Source organism: Salmo salar, chromosome 06, assembly GCF_965601325.2.
Source record: "Salmo salar chromosome 06, fSalSal1, whole genome shotgun sequence".
NCBI classification, from domain to species: Eukaryota; Metazoa; Chordata; class Actinopteri; order Salmoniformes; family Salmonidae; genus Salmo; species Salmo salar.
The window spans coordinates 15,241,077-15,249,614 of NC_138296.1; the positions used below are offsets into that span (position 1 = coordinate 15,241,077).

General features: G+C 39.7%; 1 long non-coding RNA gene across 3 annotated transcripts; it reads right to left on the reverse strand.

The window, feature by feature from the left end:
- LOC106606349 (uncharacterized) lies at window positions 1-6,747 on the reverse strand. 3 transcript variants are annotated; one of them, XR_006770152.2, is made up of 4 exons: window positions 6,585-6,747; window positions 6,110-6,223; window positions 2,201-6,016; window positions 1-2,009 (listed from the first exon to the last, which is right to left on the reverse strand). It is a non-coding gene; the product is annotated as an uncharacterized LOC106606349 (long non-coding RNA). The 3 variants fall into 3 exon arrangements; XR_006770151.2 differs by having other exon boundaries at window positions 1-2,020; XR_006770150.2 differs by having other exon boundaries at window positions 1-1,948; window positions 6,585-6,746.
- Window positions 6,748-8,538: the final 1,791 nt, after the last annotated feature.

Genomic DNA, 8,538 nt, shown 5'->3' on the forward strand with positions numbered 1-8,538 from the left:
TTTTTTTGTGTATCTGTACTTTATTTATAATTTGACAACTTTTACTCCACTACATTCTGTTTACATCTATATATAGTATTTTTCTTCAGTTTTCATATTTCACAAATATTTCATCTACACATCATTGTTTACAATATCAAATCATTTCATACAGTTATATCAGATGGGTCATGACATTTTTTTAGAGGGAAATGCTTCTCAACTACTGGCCTTGGGACTCCACTACATTCCTAAAGAAAATAATGGACTTTTTACTCCATACAATTTCACTGACACCCAAAAGTACTTGTTACATTTCGAATGCTTAGCAGGACAGGAAAATGGTCAAATTCACACACTTATCAAGAGAACATCCCTGGTCATCTCTACTGCCTCTGATCTAGAGGACTCACTAAACACATGATTCGTTTGTAAATGATGTCTGAGTGTTGGAGCGTGCCCCTGGCTTTCTGTAGATAAAAAAACAAGAAAATGGTGCCATCTGGTTTGCTTAATATCAGGAATGTTAAATAATTTATACATTTACTTTTGATACTTAAGTATATATTAGCAATTGTTTAATTTTGATACTTAAGTATATTTAAAAACAAATACTTTTACACCTTTACTCAAGTAGTATTTTACTGGGTGACTTCAACTTTTACTTTTAATTTTCTATTAAGGTACCTTTACTTTTACTCAAGTATGAGAATTGGCAAATTTTTTCATCACTGTTCAAGTCATTTAGCACCCCAGACACAATATTCCCTTGGTGACTTGAAGTAGGAGTGGATCGTAGATCAGCACTCCTACTCAACGCCAGTTGCTATAACCTAACATTTTATAATCCATTTCCCTTGTTGTCGAATGTCCTTCCGGAACCCACCTCAACATTGTTCTGTCAATGCCACAAAAGCAAGTTGGCATACTCTTCCAAGGATTTTAACACACAACCTCTCCTTTGGGAATCCACTACCATAACCACTACTACTCTTATTAAAGCTATCATAACATGTGGGTATCTTCATGGAGACCAGGATTAAGAACGCCTCTAAATGGTCTACAAAACATGCCCCCAGGAAAAGGTAGCCTTTTCAGAGAAGGTTTGTATTCTTTAGAGGTTGGGGTCAATACCATTTAAATATCAGTCAATTCAGAAAGGAAACCAAATTCCAATTCCTATAAAAACATTTGAAAACCATTTGTTTTTAAAGCTCTAACAAAATTATTTACAAGGTGTTACTGTATTAATGGCAGCTGATGGGAACCCATTTTTCCCTTCTCAATGTCCTTCCGAAACCCACCTCAACATTGTCAAGGCCACAAAGGAAATAATACAAGAAAGCATACCTTGTCAAGGACTTAAACGTACAACCTCTCTGTCAGGAACCCATAACCATAACTCTACCAGCCCCAGTGGTTTAAAGTACTGAAGTAAAAATACTTTGAAGGACTACTGAACCAGATAAAGGTGTACTGCTTTGTACATCTGAGTATCCAGGAGTTTCTGGCTGCACTATATGTGTTCCTCATGTTCACTAATGACAACAACAATCTGATGGCTAAAGAGAGATCCCTCCGCAACAAAAAAAATCTATATGAAGATGCAGTGGACAAGGCCTTGCAGTTTGAAAATGGCCATCTGGACCTTTTCCTCCGCTTCCTTCTAGGCCTTTCACTGCAGTCCAATCAGCATCTCCTAGAAGGCCTACTGACACCAACAGGAAGTGGCTCACAGAGCAACAAGGAAACAGTCAAGTACATCAAGGAGAAGATCAGGAAGAACCTCCGTCTGGAGAGATGCATCAATCTGTTCCACTGTCTGAATGAACTGAATGACCATTCTCTAGTAGAGGAGATCCAAAGCTACCTGAGCTCAGGAAGTCTCTCAAAATCTAAACTCTCATCTGGACAGTGATCAGCTCTGGTCTTCATGTTGCTGATCTCAGAGAAGCTGGATGTGTTTGACCTGAAGAAATATATCAGATCAGATGCGGCTCTTCTCAAACTTCTCCCAGTTGTCAGATCCCCTAGAACAGCCCTGTAAGTGCTTAGTCAAATTACATTCCAGACAGCATGCTAATAATATAACATAATAATAAACATCAGTTTGCATTACTAGTTCGGCTGACATCTCAGTCCTTAAGGGGAGATGTTTTGTTGGCACCTGGGTATCTTGAGATGCACCTTTTTTCCACAGGCTGAACGAATGTAAACTCACCAAGAAAAGCTGAGGCACTGGCTTCTGTTCTCAAATCAAACTCATGCTGTCTGAGACTGCTGGACATGAGTGGCAATAAACTCCAGGATTCAGGAGTGAAGCTGCTCTCTGCTGGACTGGTGGATCCACACTGTAAACTGGAGAAATTGAAGTGAGTGACTTTGTGACTGTCTCCACTGCAAAGGAAAGTGGATGTTGTAAATATAAAGATGTACATTCTTCATGTTATAAATGTAGTTATGGATTTGTGTGCATTACTTAGCCACATCCGCTCTTCCCAGGTTGAATGATTGCAACCTAACTGAGATATCCTTTGAGGTGCTGGCTTCAACTCTCAGCTAAAGCACGTCAAGGATGAGGAAGCTAGATTTGGAGGAAATTAGCTCGAGGATTCAGGAGTGACATTCATCTGTGCTGGACTTGAGAATCCACAATGGAAATTGGAGACACTGAGGTAAAACTATCCCTCATCAAATCAAATTGTATTGGTCGCATACACATATTTAGCAGATGTTATTGCGGGTGTAGAAATTCTTGTGTTCCTAGCTACAACTTAGTTACATTTATGCATTTTTAAAAACAAGCACACATAACACTTGAAAAAGCCATACATGCACACAATACAGTCTGGGACTTATTCCCATTGTTAAATCATGGAGGATAACACACAATACAGTCTGGGACTTATTTCCATTGTTAAATCATGGAGGATAACACACATTAAAGTCTGGGACTTATTTCCATTGTTAAATCATGGAGGATAACACACAATACAGTCTGGGACTAATTTCCATTGTTAAATCATGGAGGATAACACACATTAAACAAATGCATGTTTTACATATAGTGTCTAATAAAAAAGAGCAATGTTAGATATGTCCAATCAAGAGACATTCAAAAGTGCAGTACAAGTCGGAATGTAGAGCACAAACGACAGGAATGTTATTCAAAAGCAGCTGTAGCGTGTCAAGCATCGTGATGTTACCTAGGTCAAAGCATATATTAAATTGAACTCAACATCTTCGACAAGTTAACTGCTATATATTTGGGCAGCAGGATTAACACAGAGAGAACTTGGCAAAATACAATTCATGTTTCTGTAGTACGAGTAGGCTGGTATATACAGTATCATCGGTAACAATTGTGTACAAACCACCTAGCTAGTAAAATATTGGAGCTAGTAGTTATTAGTGACATAACCTCATTTTTAATCACAGCAATAGCCAAATCGAGGCACAGTTCACTGACAAATGCGGACACACCGGAAAAAATAACTAAACCAATGAACGATAATATCTTGTAGGCTACCAGATGGAGGACACACATTTTTCGGAATAAACGTGGTGAGTGAAAAACGTTATTAAATAACTCACTCCCTAACCGGTAACTTATCTTATTCTGCCGCTATATAAAAACGTTGTATGCAATTGTTTGTTGGCAACCTTGTTATTTACAACGTTTTTGGAACAGATTCCTGTTGGAACGTTCCACAAGTTATACTCACCCTGTTATGCAGTGTAGCCTAGTTTGTTTTACATCATTCCAACAAGGCAAAAGACTCGGTGTCGAGACAAAATCATTCCGGGCTAGAGCCCCGAAAGCATGGGTCTGGTGACGTCAATGCTACAGTGTCTTAATTGTCCAAACGCACGGGCGCTTTCCCACTGTATAATACTAGATACTTTTTACACATGCCTTTGTTTGTAATTCCCAAACATTCTAAGAATTTATGAACACTATGGTCATTTAAGTTGTGGCTTCTCAGATTTAAGTGTAATTCTTCCTGGGGGTGTAACGTAAACTCACACCATTCCGTACAAATGTGCGCAACAGCGACATTCAATCGAGGCTGCAAAGAAAACTAATGGGACTGTGTTGACTTCAAAATCTGGGGTGTGAACTACGTTTCTATTCAAGCGTTGATCGACATGGTAATGGCTCTATAGTATTGGAGAAAAGTTGAAAAAACTGACCCTCGTGTCATGCCGTAACGTACAGCACGCATAAAGCAACTATTTCTGTCTTACACTCTCTCTCCACCAGGTGTAGCACCAACCAGGTGTAGCACCAACCAGGTGTAGCACCAACCAGGTGTAGCACCAACCAGGTGTAGCACCAACCAGGTGTAGCACGGGGAAAATTGCTTTTTTTCACTCGATCTGTCCAATTTATCACCTCATCGCCTCTAAAATGTAAATAAAACACTATAAAGAGTTTATATATAGCACTTCTCTCATCGTTTAAAAACAAGAAATGGACAGTGACCGGGTAATACCTAGTCATTTTTTGCGTCATCACTGCAAGCAATCATGACTCTCAAAGCCACTGTTTACTTCTGAAGATCACTTTAGCACCGCCCTAAAAACCCGATTCAAATTCGACACAAACCTTCAAATAGGTATGTAATGACACATTATATAAACTCTTTATAGTGTTTTATTTACATTTTAGAGGCGATAAGGTGATAAGTTGGACAGATCGAGTGAAAAAAAGCAATTTTCCCACACGACATCTCTCCTTCTCACTACCACGCATTAATTTCGCTTCCCCACCCGCCATTTTTAAAAAGACCCGACGGAGCTCATTGCCTTCTTGAATCATGCAGAAACGGCAGCGTGGAGGTCTCGGGATGGATTTTTTTGGAAAGGGGAGAAATTGTGCTTTACAATGGTATTGACATTACAGTTGATCTGGAAGTATTACGTTTTTGGGGCGCTAAAATAAGGTCAATTGTACGGACCAAGGCGATGTACAAAAGTGAGTGAGTTAACGTTATACGACCACATTTTTAGAAGATTTCATGTTGCTGAAATTCTGACAGTTCCACTTTAAATGCAACAATGTTTCACTCACGCCTTATTTTCAAAGAGATGGCTAACAGCAAGCATGCTGCAATAAGACACAGTTACCCTGACCAGATGGTAATTTGAAACTTCTTTACAGTTATTCTTGAAAAGGGAAATGCTAACAAATTAGCAGCAACATCCTCTTTGATAACACCTGCTGCAGCCGCTTCAAACTAGCCAAAAACAAAAGCTAGCTAGCTAGACCGGGAGAAAACTACTGCTAGCTATGGTGCAGTAACTTGTTGGCCTTCAAATCCAAGTTTCCATAAGTTTTTGTAAAAACGGTACCACCCATTAAGTCAAAATGTGATTGGTTGATTCCAATGTAACTCCAAAATGTTGCCATAATACAGTTGAATGGCAGATGCATTTATCTAGCTTCTGATGGCCAAGCCAATGGCTGACTTAGCTAGCTTTATCCCCCAGAGACCAGCAAAGAAACAGCCTATCTTTTTTTCCCTTCAGTGTTAACCATTTCCTTTCCAACAAAAACTGAAGAGATTCGATCAGAACATAATTGAAAATAATAACATAATTATCATTATTATATTATTATAATAATTATTTAAAAAATCCGTAGCCCTTCTCTGAAGGCGTAGAAGGCCCATTGTTCCCCACTGTGTTTGGTTTAGTAATAATTTGTAGAGTGGTTCTATTTTCCCTCAGAATGAATTTTTTCCCTATTCTGAATGTCTAAAGAATCCATATGTTGTTCTGAAATATGAACACAGAAATACTGGACATTTTGAACCCTAATTATGGTGGTTATTTGACAATTCTAATCATGGTCTTGAATTGGAGTTGCATTTTTCTGGTCTCGGTCTTGACTCTGTTTCGTACCTCTCGCCCCACCTCCGGTCTTGGTCTTGACTCGGACTCCATTTGCTGCGGTCTTGGATGATCGTTCTCGCTTTAGGTGGTTTCTAACACAACAACACTGCTGTTCGGTCTGTCTTGAACCTGTTAAAAGCTACAGGAGCAGAAATAACTAACCTTCCCTCAGAACCCCCACAGAATAAAAAAACTGAAAAAAGCATAATATATCTGAAGCACAAGGGCTCACCTTTGCTCAGTGGAAAAGTCTCCCTCCCTGAAGTGAATAGGAGGTAGCATAGACCTGTCACTCTTCATGGAGACACAGCTAGGTACAGGTGAGACTGGTCAGTCTGTCGTGATCCTGTTTAAAGTAGGATGTGAGTTTACAACGTACACAATTAGAAAAACGTTTTCCGAAAAGGTTATTCGGCTGTCTACATAGGATAACCCTTTTTGGTTCCAGGTAAAACACTTTCCACAGAGGGTTCTACATTGAACTTAAAAGTGTTCTACCTGGAACCAAAAAGGGTTATCTACCTGTAACCTACCTAGATAGAAACTTTTTGTTCTAAGAGTGTAGATGAGTTTGCGCATATTTCAAATCTTTGAAAATGCCTGATTCACTTGACCTATTGTATGAAATAGACAAATCACAACAATACTGGTTTGTACGAGAGTTGTTACAAACTCTCAGCTCCTTCTTACCTATTTGAGGATCTTACCTATTAAGTTCAGTGTCCTGTTCTGCAGGAAAACTCCTTTTAAGGGACAACGCTCCCTCACTCCCTGAGAAACTCATTCTAGAAACAGTGGCTTCCTCTTCAATCTCTTCACAGATACTAGAGTGAGTGGCTTGTATAGTTTTGCCTTCCTTTTTACTTCCTAGTAGAGCCTTTTATAAGAGGAGGTGGAGTTTCTTTGTTGTGCTCCACAAAGCTCAGGTTCAACAAGTCTTTCAACATCAGACTGTTCTTGTAGTCATAGGTACTGCAACAACATTAAGTTACTTTTAGATTACTTTCCCCTTGAGGCATTAGAAGACAAATGTATGTTACCAATTGAACCACATCTATTGCAGGATAAATCAATGTTAAAGTTTACATAGCTAGCCATATATGGATGTTCAATTTTACTTTATGGGTTAGTTATGTAGGCTTCTAAGACATCGCTTTCTACTACATTTAATAATACGATTAAATTATATCTTTACATTTAATAACCAAAGTCTATCAGATTTCCAGTCATTCCAATAAATGTTATATCAAATCAAATTTCAAATCAAATGTATTTATATAGCCCTTCTTACATCAGCTGATATTTCAAAGTGCTGTACAGAAACCCAGCCTAAAACCCCAAACAGCAAGCAATGCAGGTGTGGAAGCACGGTGACTAGGAAAAACTCCATAGAAAGGCCAAAACCTAGGAAGAAATCTAGAGAGGAACCAGGCTATGAGGGGTGGCCAGTCCTGTTCTGGCTGTGCCGGGTGGAGTTTATAACAGAACATGGCCAAGATGTTAAAATGTTCATAAATGACCATCATGGTCAAATAATAATAGTCACAGTAGTTGTCGAGGGTGCAACAGGTCAGCACTTCAGGTGTAAATGTCAGTTGGCTTTTCATAGCCGATCATTAAGTGTATCTCACCCGCTCCTGCTGTCTCTAGAGAGTTGAAAACAGCAGGTCTGGGACAGGTAGCACGTCCGGTGAACAGGTCAGGGTTCCATAGCCGCAGGCAGAACAGTTGAAACTGGAGCAGCAGCACGGCCAGGTGGACTGGGGACAGCAAGGAGTCATCATGCCAGGTAGTCCTGAGGCATGGTCCTAGGCCTAGAGGCATGGTCCTAGGCCTAGGCCGAGAGAGAGAAAGAAAGAGAAAATTAGAGAGAGCATACTTAAATTCACACAGGACAACGGATAAGACAGGAGAAATACTCCAGATATAACAGACTGACCCTAGCCCCCCGACACATAAACTACTGCAGCATAAATACTGGAGGCTGAGACAGGAGGGGTCAGGAGACACTGTGGCCCCATCCGATGATACCCCCGGACAGGGCCAAACAGGCAGGATATAACCCCACCCACTTTGCCAAAGCACAGCCCTCACACCACTAGAGGGATATCTCCAACCACCAACGTACCATCCTGAGACAAGGCCGAGTATAGCCCATATTATACCCATTGATCTTCAAGAATAGGACTTGGAAATATAATATAGATTAGCCAAATTGTTTTACCTGAGCATAACCCCAAAACTAAAGATTTAGTAGCCAGCCCTACTCTGTGGTTTATGATTTTGTTGTCATGGAGGACTGATTGGGCTCATTGATTTGAGTTGAAAATAAATGCTGAGCTCATGGAATGGCATGTGAAAAATGAATGCCATATGCTGCATTTTCTATAGGCCTATTGTTTACCTTTTTGTTGGTGACACTTTGATATCATGATAATATGCAGCTGTTTAAAGGGCAAATCCACAGATGAAATAATAACAAAATCACACCCCTCCTCTGTGATGGGCCTGGAGAAATGTAACCACTCTCAGATGAATAGTCAGAGCTATTGATGCAAGGACTGACCATCCATGATATCAGAATTATTGTTTTAACCATGTTATGAGGCTATACAGTGTTTGTTTACATTTACAATGTTTACAAACATTGGAGAAAAACAA